The sequence below is a fragment of the Rosa chinensis genome, chromosome 1 (assembly GCF_002994745.2).
Source record: "Rosa chinensis cultivar Old Blush chromosome 1, RchiOBHm-V2, whole genome shotgun sequence".
NCBI classification, from domain to species: Eukaryota; Viridiplantae; Streptophyta; class Magnoliopsida; order Rosales; family Rosaceae; genus Rosa; species Rosa chinensis.
The window spans coordinates 15,347,349-15,359,156 of NC_037088.1; the positions used below are offsets into that span (position 1 = coordinate 15,347,349).

At 39.6% G+C, this 11,808-nt stretch overlaps 1 pseudogene; it reads left to right on the plus strand.

The window, feature by feature from the left end:
• Window positions 1–1,012: 1,012 nt before the first annotated feature.
• Window positions 1,013–4,640, plus strand: LOC112181798 (annotated as a pseudogene).
• Window positions 4,641–11,808: the final 7,168 nt, after the last annotated feature.

Consider the following 11,808-nt stretch of genomic DNA (forward strand, 5'->3'; position numbering starts at 1 on the left):
TTGAAATTCTGGTCATTAATTGATCTGCTGCAACTGTGAGGAACTTTTGATTAGGTTTGTTGCATTTTTATAAGCTACAATGGTTTCTTAATCAAACTAAGGGTCAGTACGCTATTGAGGGTCAGTAAACTACTGAGGCTTAGTACTCATATATTTGCATTTATCATATATACAGATTAATCGCAAATGGCAAAAAGGAAGGCTGCTGCAATAGACAAACATGTACCGATTGAAGAACATGAGAAGAACCATGGTGGATAGATTTCTTCATCACCATGACGAAAGCTGGTAAGGTAGGTGTGATTGAAGGCAAGCAAAGACCATATTAGGTTGGATTGTATTAGGATTAGGATTTGCATTTGATCAATCTAAATCGTTTTGTTTTGTTGAATGAGATTAATAGCGAAAGGTTGATATTTAACAGATGTGGATTTGTGTTTATGAGTTGATAGAATTTTGACAAAAGTAAATTAACATAGATGCAGGCTTTTTGAAGTCTTCTTTATTAGTTAATGTTAATAGATCGATTTAATTACTAAGTTTCAAACAAAAAAAAATGGTGCAAGGTCAAATAACTTTGGCTCTTTTATGTGTATACAAACAATTCAATTGGTTAATCATTCAGAATTGCCTCTAGAAATTGGAAAGAAATGCAAGTCGCTTATGTCAGAATGATAATGAAGCTCACTACATTAAATTTGCAATCCCTCATAATGATAGTGAAGCCCAGTACATTAAGTCTGTAGAGATTATTTTGATAATTTACTAGTTAACGGAATCAATTCAGAAAAAGAAGAGGAAATTGGCCGCATTGTTTTGGACCTTGCACAAGGTTCAGCTATAGTACCACAAGAGAAATGAAAAAAAAAAAACCTGCTATTGGTAGTAAATGAGCTGAGATCGTATGTATTGGTAAATTGGTAATTTGTTACCAAAAAATCTACTATACCAAAATAAAATAGAAATAGGGACAAAAATGCAATATAAGGATATTTACGAGCTGAGTCGAAATTCGAATGTCCTCTCGAGGCACAGCCGGTCGCGGTTTAACTCTTTATGAGTCTTTCTTGTCACTCCCGATCCTTGTTCTCCACGCTCCAACACTACACTCGTCTAAAGGACCTCCAAAGAGGCAAGCCTCTCCACGCTCACATCATCACAACCCGCGTCTACATTGCCAATGCCCTCATCAACCTCTACGTCAAATCCGGACACTTACACACAGCCCACCTCGTATTCGAAACCAAACCTCACAAAGACGTGGTCTCATGGAACACCCTCATCAACGGCTACTCTCAACAGGGCTTCAGATACTCCTCGTTTGTGTTGGACCTTTTTCGACGCATGCGGGGTGAGAATACCTCCCCGGATTCGCACACTTTTGCTAGAGTTTGTAATGTTGCTTCATATGTAAAGGATGTTTTGGGTGGCGGGCAAGTTCACACGGTTGCTGTTAAGGCTGTGGGCTGTTTTGATGTGTTTGTTGGAAGCTCTCTTGTTAATATGTATTGTAAGATGGGTCTTGTAGGGGATGCACGTAAGGTGTTCGATGAAATGCTTGAGAGGAATTCGGTTACTTGGGCTACTATGATTTCTGGGTATGCAATGCAACAGTTGGGTGCAGATGGATTAGAGGTTTTTATACTGATGCGTAGGAGTGAGGAGAGGGAAGAAGAGAATGAGTTTGTTTTGACCGCGGTTCTTAGTGGTTTGGCGGGTCCTGAATTTGTTGAGACAGGCAAGCAGATTCATTGTCTTGCGGTGAAAAATGGGCTGATGTGTAATGTTTCTGTTGGGAATGCGCTTGTCACGATGTATGCGAAATGTGGGAGCTTAGCTTAGAACTTTTGAGCTCTCTGGTGATAAGAATTCTATCACATGGTCTGCAATGATATCTGGTTTTGCGCAGAGTGGGGATTCACAGAAGGCTTTGGACTTGTTTTCAGACATGCATTTTTCTGGGATAGTGCCGACCGAGTTTGCGTTTGGTGGGGTCATCAGTGCCTGTAGTGACATCAATGCTCTTGAACAAGGAAAGCAAGTGCATAGTTATCTGCTCAAGTTGGGATTTGAATTCCAATTATATATAATTTCAGCTTTGCTTGACATGTATGGCAAATGTGGTAGCCTTAGTGATGCTCAGAAGGGTTTGATTGTATAAAAGAGCCTGATATTATTCTTTGGAGTTCTATGATCGGAGGGTATGTACAAAATGGGGAGAATGAAGCTGCTTTGAGTTTATACTGTAGAATGCAGAGGGAGGGATTTTTGCCGCCAGTCTCCTGAAAGCATGTTCAAGCCTATGTGCTTTTGAACAAGGAAAGCAAATCCATGCGCATACCATTATGGATTCAGTCTTGAATTTCCAATTGGAAGTTCTCTTTTCACTATGTATGCAAAGTGTGGGAATTTGGAAGATGGGAAGTTAGTGTTTAGGAGAATGCCTACGAGAGATGTAGTGTCTTGGAATGCAATGATATCTGGGCTTTCACAAAATGGGCAGGGTAACGAAGCTCTAGAGCTCTTTGAGGAGATGCGATTGGGTGGCACAGCGCCGGATTACGTTACATTTGTGAATGTTCTCTCTGCTTGCAGCCATATGGGATCTGTGGAGAGAGGATGGATTTATTTCAAGATGATGTCTAATGAATTTGGCATTGCCCCAAGGGTGGAGCATTATGCTTGCATGGTTGATGTCCTGAGCCGTGCTGGGAAGTTAGATGAAGCCAAAGATTTCATAGAGTCAGCAACTATTGATCATGGCATCCGTTTATGGCGTATTTTATTAAGTGCTTGTCGAAACTTTCAGAATTATGAATTGGGAGCATATGCCGGAGAGAAGCTAATGGAGTTAGGTTCACTAGAATCACAGGCTTATGTGCTATTGTCAAGCATCTATACTTCCCTGGGTAGGCAGGAAGATGTTAAGCGGGTAAGGAGGATGATGAAACTTCGAGGGGTGAGTAAGAAGCCTGGCTGTAGCTGGATTGAGTTGAAGAGTCAGGTTCATGTGTTTGTTGTTGGTGATTTGATGCATCCACAGATTGATAGTATAGGTGTTGAGATCCGAAGGTTAATCAAGCATATGAAGGATGAAGGATACCAACCTTCCTCTATCACTTTTTGAAGTTCATGACAAGTTCATCTGCCGGTTCATACACTAAGCTTCCATTCTTTCTTGGGGAACTCTGTTTTACTTGTTTTCTTAACAAATCAATTTTTGAGGGAAAAATGTTGCCAAACCCCCTTTTCCTCATGAAGAACACAATTGGATCAAATTACAAGTAATTGCAATTTGCAATATACAGTTGATTCCTCTTGTATACATTGGAATTCTTATGGTATATGTTCTGCATATCAAAGTATTTCCATCATATCTTGAAAATTTCCTTTTGCTTAGTTTTTTGCTGTCAAATGCTGTTTTATTTAAAAATAGGTATGAAGAGACGTGTGTAGTCACTGCATACCCAAATAATTATGTATTTGTTCATATAATTAGGATTTTTGTTTTCTTGTCAAACATCTAGATTAGCTTGAAGTGATGCTACTGAATAATGAATCATGTGCCTTAGTCTAACAAGCTCCAAAAACTAGGGGCTATATTTATGAATTGGTCTTAGAATCCCAGCCCACTTTTCATCATCAGAGTTTCTTTTTATTTTCTTTTCATGTTTATAATAAACATAAATAGAGGTAGAGTACAAAGAAAATGAGTGGAACATGTATACCTCATATGCTAACAAGCTAATAGAAACAATAATACAACATCAACTATTAATGAATGAAGAAACCAGTCTTAAACTGAATTTTTGTTACTCTGTTCCTTGAATTTTTGTTCTCATTTATTTCTGTTGGTCATTTTCTCTTTGTATTTTTGTGTAGCTGAAGGTTTCAGTTCATTCTTTGAGTTTTCCTGTATCATCAAATGTAGCTAGGATTCACTGTAGAGAGCTGCAAGGAGGCTCACTGTGGAACGAAGCTGTGTTTCTTGCCCTGATGAAAAATGATACTCTACTCATTTGCTTAGACACTGTTCAAGGAGCCTCCGGTATTTGGACTTCTTTGTGTTGATAATCAGTCATGCCCTAAATGCTAATGGGAATGGCTGGTATATATGAAAGTGATCAAGCTGATTTTTAGCATGATTTCCTTGCCTCGTAATCCTGTTTGAAATCATAGTATATGCTGCTGATGAATGGTTAACTGCTGAAGTTGTTACTACTAAATGCAGAACAGTGTTAAGGAGCCAGGAAACTTCCTGTGGATGGAGATAGGATTGGTCATTCCAGCAAAATTGGTGGTGATGGTAGCAATAGAGATGGATTCTGGGCTTTAGGGCCAACCTTGGAATTGGTTAAGTCTTGGATGCAGAAGTCTAGGGTCTAGTGTTGTTGGGTCTAAAGACGGTCATTGCTAAATAGTGTTAGCAAGATAATCATGGAGTCTGGTTCTGGTGTGTTGGGGAACTTGCTCTAGGATGGAACTGATGATCTGCTGATTGGAGCCGCTATTAGGAGGTGATGACTTTTTCTTTATCAGTTTAAAGAGTTTGAAATTAGTGATATATTCTTGGTCTAACCAACTGATTTCATTTGTTTGCTTGCTATGATTGGACTTTTTATCTCCCATTTCTCGACCCAAAAAAAAAAAAAAAAATCCCATTTTACCAGAAAGTGAAAAGAAAATTAAATAAAAAGGAGCAGTGGATATTTTTTGGTCTATAAGATGAAAGAAATGCAATCGAGCTGACAGTAGTTTTACTCGTCTTTTATTTTCACTGACAACACTTTTATTTTTTCAACTATTGTTGTTCTTGTTACATTTGACAATTTGTTATCCGAAGGTTTTCAGGTTATTTTCATCACCAAGGCTAACACATTTGTGACCCAAGTCAATTACCTTTGTTGTTAGGGTTAATTATATATAAGTGCATCTTAGAATGTTTTTTTAGCCATAAGGCCATTAATTAGTTTTTTCCTGCATAAGGCCACTAGATTAAAAAAGATGTTATATTTTGGATATTAAAAATCAATATATTTACATAAATGTCACTAGAGTACAAAATCAACATTCACACTCTCTCTCCTCTCCGGCGAGGCCTCCGGTCAACTCCGGTGGGTCTCCGGCCGACCTCCGGCTAACTTCAGGCTGGTTTCCTGCAAACTCCGGCGACCACAAAAACTACTGTCACTGACATCAAAAGCTACTGTAGCTAGCAACAAAAACTACTATGATGAAATTTCTGGCAATTTCCGGCGAGGTCACAAAAGCTACTATCACTAACAATAAAAGCTACTGCTTACCAAATAACCTATGCTCCCCAAAACGAAAATCTACTATCCCCACCAACAAAAGCTATTATCACCAATACCAAAAGCTACTCTCATCAGCAACAAATGTTATTCTCACCAACACTAGAAAACTACTCTCACCAACAGCAAAAGCTGCTTTCACCAACATCAAAAACTACTCTCACCAACAACAAAAGTTACTGTCACTCACACCAACGAGCTACTCTCACTCACATTAGAGAGTTACTCTTGTATCAAAAACTACTCTCACCATCAACAAAAGCTACTCTCACCAACGCAGAAAACTACTATCACCACCGTAAAAAACTACTTTTACCACCGACAAAAACTACTCTCACCAACGTTAAAAACTACTATGACCATCACAAAAAGCTACAATCATCACCACCAAAAGTTACTCTTACCAAAGACTAACAAAGCTACTATCACCAACTGAGAAAACTATTACCAACCTACACAAAAACTACTATGAAACATTAAAATAACTATAAATTTACAATGTCAAAAGCTTGCAATGCTCAATCTTGCATGTATTGCACATATCATAATCGATCAACATAACCTGTATCCATGAGCATCATTCACTAGAGTAACTGCAAAATCCATAGGAATTACCAAAATCAAACCAATGCTATCAAATTGACAAATATCAACAAATGAGTTTCTACCTAATCCAAAAACTGTAACAATACATAATTCCAGGTTTTGAACGTGTAACAAAGATTTGATCTCTGGAATTAGTGATCTCGCTCTTCCCTACGCCTAATCTCACCATCAAAGACTCATCGCCATCATCCAAACAGACCCTGCGTGAAAATTCAGCAATCAAAATCGAGATTTTTTAAATAATTTGCACCTGCAAATTCAAATTCAAATCAAATCAAATGAAAAACACGAATGATTCAGAAGCTCATTGAGCAAGCCAAAACGACACTGAGAAAGCAAGGCAACATTGACGGCGTTCGAATCTACACTGAGAAAGCAATTTAGAAGCTCACTGAGCAAGCCAAAACGACAAACAAAACCCCGTTTTGAGTTCTAACAAAAATGAAGTTCCGTCCAAATTCCGAATAATCCGAAACCAAAACAGAGGATTCTAGGGCTTTGAAATGAGAATCAGAAGCAAACAGAGCCGGAATTGAAGAAAAAGCGAGAAGGAGAGAGGTACTACCTGAGTCAGCTCTCAGTGAACAGAGTCCGAGTTGGCATCGTTGAGGCTTTGCAGGAGGAACTGATTGAATCTAGTTCACAGTAGTCTGCAAAAACTTCAGCATCGCGGAGACGACGAAGCCTGGCAGAGGGAGATAGGGTTTGCTGAGAGAGCGAGTGAGATTAAGGAGGGCGCGGTGCCGGTGGTTGCTGAAATCGGAGGTGGAGATCACGAGGTGATCTGTGATCAAGGAAAGAGAGAGAGCGCCGTGCCGGTGGTCTCCGGAATCAGAGGCGGAGATCAAGACGTGATCTGTGATCGAGGAAAGAGAGGGAGAGAGAGACAGCGTCGTGCCGGTGGTTGTTGGAATTGGAGGCGGAGACCAAAGACGTGAAAATCTATGGTCGAGGAGAGAGAGACACTGTGATCGAGTAGAGAGAGAGAGATTTGTGATGTAAGGCTGATGGAATTGGGTTTCTTAAGTGAGAGGGTAAAATTGTCAGGTTGAAAATAATTTAAAGCTACAAGTGGCCTTATGTATACAAAAAAAATAAGGTGGCCTTATGACTAATTAAAGTTTCAAAAGATCACTTGTGTGTAATTTTCTATTGTTATTATTATTATTTTTTTACTAAAAAATAGGTAGCACTCTCATAGCGGTTTCCTGGTGTCTATCAATGAACTTAGGTTTCTTCCCTGCTACGCCCTTTTCTATTTTTTTTTGGCTTCTTGATTGTAATTGTTGGACTCATCCCTTGCCGGCCTTCTCAAAATTTTGGTTTTGATGAAAATTGTATATGGTGCAGATCTCGGTCGCCTTGGAGGCTATAGCATTCTGCAATCCCGATCACCTGGTCAACAACTGACCAGGGATCATTTGCTCACTTACCGTCCGATTTCAATCGGACGGTTGACAGATCTCCTCCCCCCAAAATTCAAATATCTGTCAACCGTCCGATTTCAATCGGATGGTAAGTGAGCAAATGATCCCTGGTCAGTTGCTGACCAGGTGATTGGGATTGTAGCTTTCTGTTGGATATGGTTTGTAGCATCTGTGGTGAAATCTTCCTAAGTTGTATGGAGAATGAGTTTTAGTATAGGATTCAAAGTTACGTTTGTCGTACAGTGATGCAACTTGAATCAAATGTGCATTGAACTAAACTAACAACAAGGTCTGCCCAAAGATGTAGCTCTGGTCCATGCATAATGAGTAGATTTTTGTCTTCAATTTTGTCATTAAAGTATCCAAGAGCCAAATAGTACAAGCTTGCAAGAACTAAAATAGAAGCCGCGGCAAGTCTGCGCTCTTTGGACTTTTCAAACTGGGCTAATGTTTCGTACTTCTATCCCATGTTTTCCGTTGGGCAACACCCAACTACACCTTTCTATAGTTCTTCACTACTCGTACGGGAAGGTAAGAAGAACTTGCTTTTTTTGGGGGGTATTATTGTTTGTCAATCAAGAATGCCTCAACTGTGAATAAATATATATATATATATATATATATATTTACTGGATAAATTCACTTATTTCACACAATTCTTCTGATCATGCCTTTTCCTCTTTACTTTCTATATTCCCATATGCAATGATGGAGATGGAGTCCTTGGCATCTGTAAATATGAGATGTCATTTGGGGTTTTGGGAACCCAATCATATGGTTTTAATGATATGTGGAGTGATTGAGAAAACAAAGAGAGAAAAGGATAGCAATCACAACATCATATTAATGCCATAAATAAGAGTAACAATAAAATATCTGAATTTATCGAGCGAATTTTACCTTTACAAAATATTTTACATAAGCGAACACAATATCAAAAAGGATTGAATGAGCCTAGAATAAGCTAGTCAAAGGATGGCACATCACTTTTATAGTTGTTATTGTTGGTATATATACCGCCTAGGCACAAATATCGGAAACACAAGACTCATTAGCCACATGAAATGATGCCGATAACGCCTTGACACGATGCCGATACCATACACTAGTGGTATCGGGTGGACCACACCAAGTCCCACATTGGAAATAAAGGGGTGACAAGCTCATCCCCACACTATAAATACATGTCTCTCCACCCATTCAAGGTAAGCCACTACTCTCTATTTACTCCTACCTAGTCTGCATTCTTACATGTATTTGACTTAGACATCGGAGGGTCAAAGGCCGGCTAGCCCGGTCTTCTCTCTGACCTCTACAGGTACGGATATCGAAGAAGGAGCCCTCCGGTGGTGCTACTAGCTCACCACGAGCAATTTCATTACTTCGCCGGAAAATTTTCTCCAACCACCCAACTTTTTCTCTCCTCTTGGATCTCCCTCTGCTAATGCACCAAAAAGCCCATATATTTACATATCCTCCTGGAATTCTCATCTCTTTCACATGAAGTTCAAGTCGTTCAGCTCTTGGAGAGAGAAAGTAGATCTGGAATTTTCTCCCTCCTCCATGACTGGTTTCCCGCATCACTATGCAGACCACCTCCTTCACACCCTCTGAACCCAGCATCAAAGGGTTCTAGGTCCTAAAAATCAAGCTCAGGAAACAACTGATTATCAAAATCAAGTCTTTCTTCAGTTTATGGGTTTCTGCTTTCAGAAAATTTTGAGGAGAGGGAATAGATCTGGGATTTTCTCTCTCCTCTGTCAAGGGATCTCAACTCTCAAGGCCCCTTCCCGCCTCACCTCCACTACTGTGAAACTCACCAAGCTCAAATGAGCTAAACCCAGTCTCTCCGGCATAGTAATACCCAGAAACACATTTAGATACTCAAATCCTTCTGACACCTATCTCTCAGACATTGGTGAACAAGAGACTAATCTCAGATCCCCTCTTTCCTCCGTCGGGGATGTCCGACCATCTCTATGGCTTGTCACCACCAAATTTCAATCAAAATTATGGAGTCAGTCCCAAATGCGAAGAATACAGTATGACTTCGAGCCTTCTGCACCCAGTCGCCAAAACCAGCTGCCTAGTACAGTTCAATTGCTCCTGGCGATATTTACTCATCTCGGTATCGCAACAAGGCACCTCTCTCGGTGACCCTCACCGACACCCACTGTATGCTCAATCTCTTTGGGTTCCGCAACTCTCGGCATTGCAACATTCTTGGTATCTCTCATCTCTCAACACTATCATCCTCGATATCCCTCATCTCCCTCACTCCGTATCGGTCTCGGTGACCCATCTCACTAGGTGCCTAGATTCATCTCGGTCTCGAAGCCAAAATTTAACTTGACAAAGTACCGATTCAAAAAAAAACAAAAAACAAAAATAGAGAGAGACTTCATCAACTCGATCTCACAACCCCAACTCGGTATCGCAACTCTGTTTCAGCTGACCACTGACAGTTATGCAAACTTTCGACTCTCAACATCTCGACGTCGCAACTCGGGCCTCACCCCTTCAGCTGAGAACCTTCGGTATCGGTAGCTCTGTAAGACGTCCCCCTATCGGGCAGCTCTTTCACTCTTCTCGGTATTGCAACCTGTCGACATACCTTGGCTGCGCAATCTCCGATACCCATTAATGCCCTCAAATCGCATCTATTACACTCACACCGACACAAGCACGGCAGACGCTTAACCTCTCTTCCCCACTCTCGGTTTCTCAGTGATATCCACCATTAAAAAAAAAAACAAAAAAAAAAAAAATGGAGGAGAAAACATAGCGCAACTCTCTACTATGGAAACCCACAAATCTTCCCTTCAAACCCATATCCGTTTGTTCGGCGGCTATGTGTGGCTCCTCCACATCTCATCAGTTGCCTGTAATTGACGTTCCATGCCTCAGACAAGAAATCAATTTTCGACAGAATGAAGAAAGTGATTCTGCTCCATTGATAGAGCATAATGTTCGACATTTATATTAATATTTCCTTGCATTTTATCACGCTATCTCTCTTAATAGAAAGTATTAATGTTTGTTTTATTGTTTTAGGATTCTTGTGGAGTATAGGAGAAAAGACGCATGAAAGGCGAAATCAGGAAATCTTCCTGTGCAGATCAGTCAACTTCGACAGAGCACTGAGAGCAACTCAGAATGAACCAGATAATGATCTTTATATTGTTGAAAAGCCTCGGATGTTTAGTTTCCACAGATTTTTACGGTTCGTCTATATCATTTTTCTAGAAGAAGTTATGCCCGATTTAATATAGGAAGGTCAAGCGGAGCGTGAATCTGGTTTTTGACGGAATTTATATTTACATGAAGATTCTAGAGTCTATGACGTCCAAAAGCATCCCCAATTATACTTGGATACAAATTGGAGATCATGACTCAATCTTGATGACATGGAATTATTTATTGGCTTGAAAGTAATTAAATTGTACACCAATCGAAGGAAACCTCAAGCAACTAAGGAAGGTTTGCAAAGCAGAATTGGAGAAGGAAACTAGGGTTGTATCCCCTATATAAAGAGCCACTGCAGCACCTTTGAAAAAGGACCACGCCTTTCACCTTCTCTTCTATCTCTCTTTCTCATTCGTCCGCCATCATCTTATCTTCTTTTTCTCTATTTGTTTTATTTTGGTTTTCAAAACAATGTGTAACTAACTATCTTTTGTTAGGGGGCGAGGTTTGAAGCCCCAATTATGTAGAACATATGTTTGGTTTAATTTAGTTTCTTGATCTTTGGTGTGAATTGGTTGTTTAATTCTGATTGATTGAAAACTTTTGCATGTGTATGTTTTATGGTCGCGAACATAGGATTTATGCATGTAATTGGAGCTAGGTTTAGAAAATAATTCACCTAATCGTCTTGTTTTCTAATCCACAAGTATGCAAGACTTTGGACAAAAGCTGATGTTTTAAACAACTAGAAGAGCATGCTACGTAGGCGTTCCACACTAGACTGCAACTCTATAACCAATCGTTTCCATGAGATCTTAATGCTTCAAATATGTTGACACTATATGTGTTGTTGATAGGATAGCATTCTATACCTTGATTGCATGCATGTTTGATAGGCTTAGCTATTGTGCGTTCACGTAGACTAAGTAATTAGGGAAACATTAATAAGGGACATGATCTGCTCCGACTTGTTTCTTGGTTGGTTTCTGTTCACACCTTAGTAATCGAAACTAGGTTAACTTAACATTGTTTGAAAGTAATTGGTGGTGGATTTCCGAGTCTCTAACATGTTCTCCATCTTATTTTCTCAAAACCTAGAATCAAAATCATTTTCCTTTTGTATTCTCTTTTATTTTCGTTAAAAACCAAAACCCCCAAAATATTGTTCTTGTTTAGGATTGCAGAGCCACTTTCTATCCCCCTCTATTTCCTGCCATCTTTTTCTCTTTTTTCTAGTGTCTGACGTTTTGTTTTGTTTAGTTTCAGATTTTGTTTGT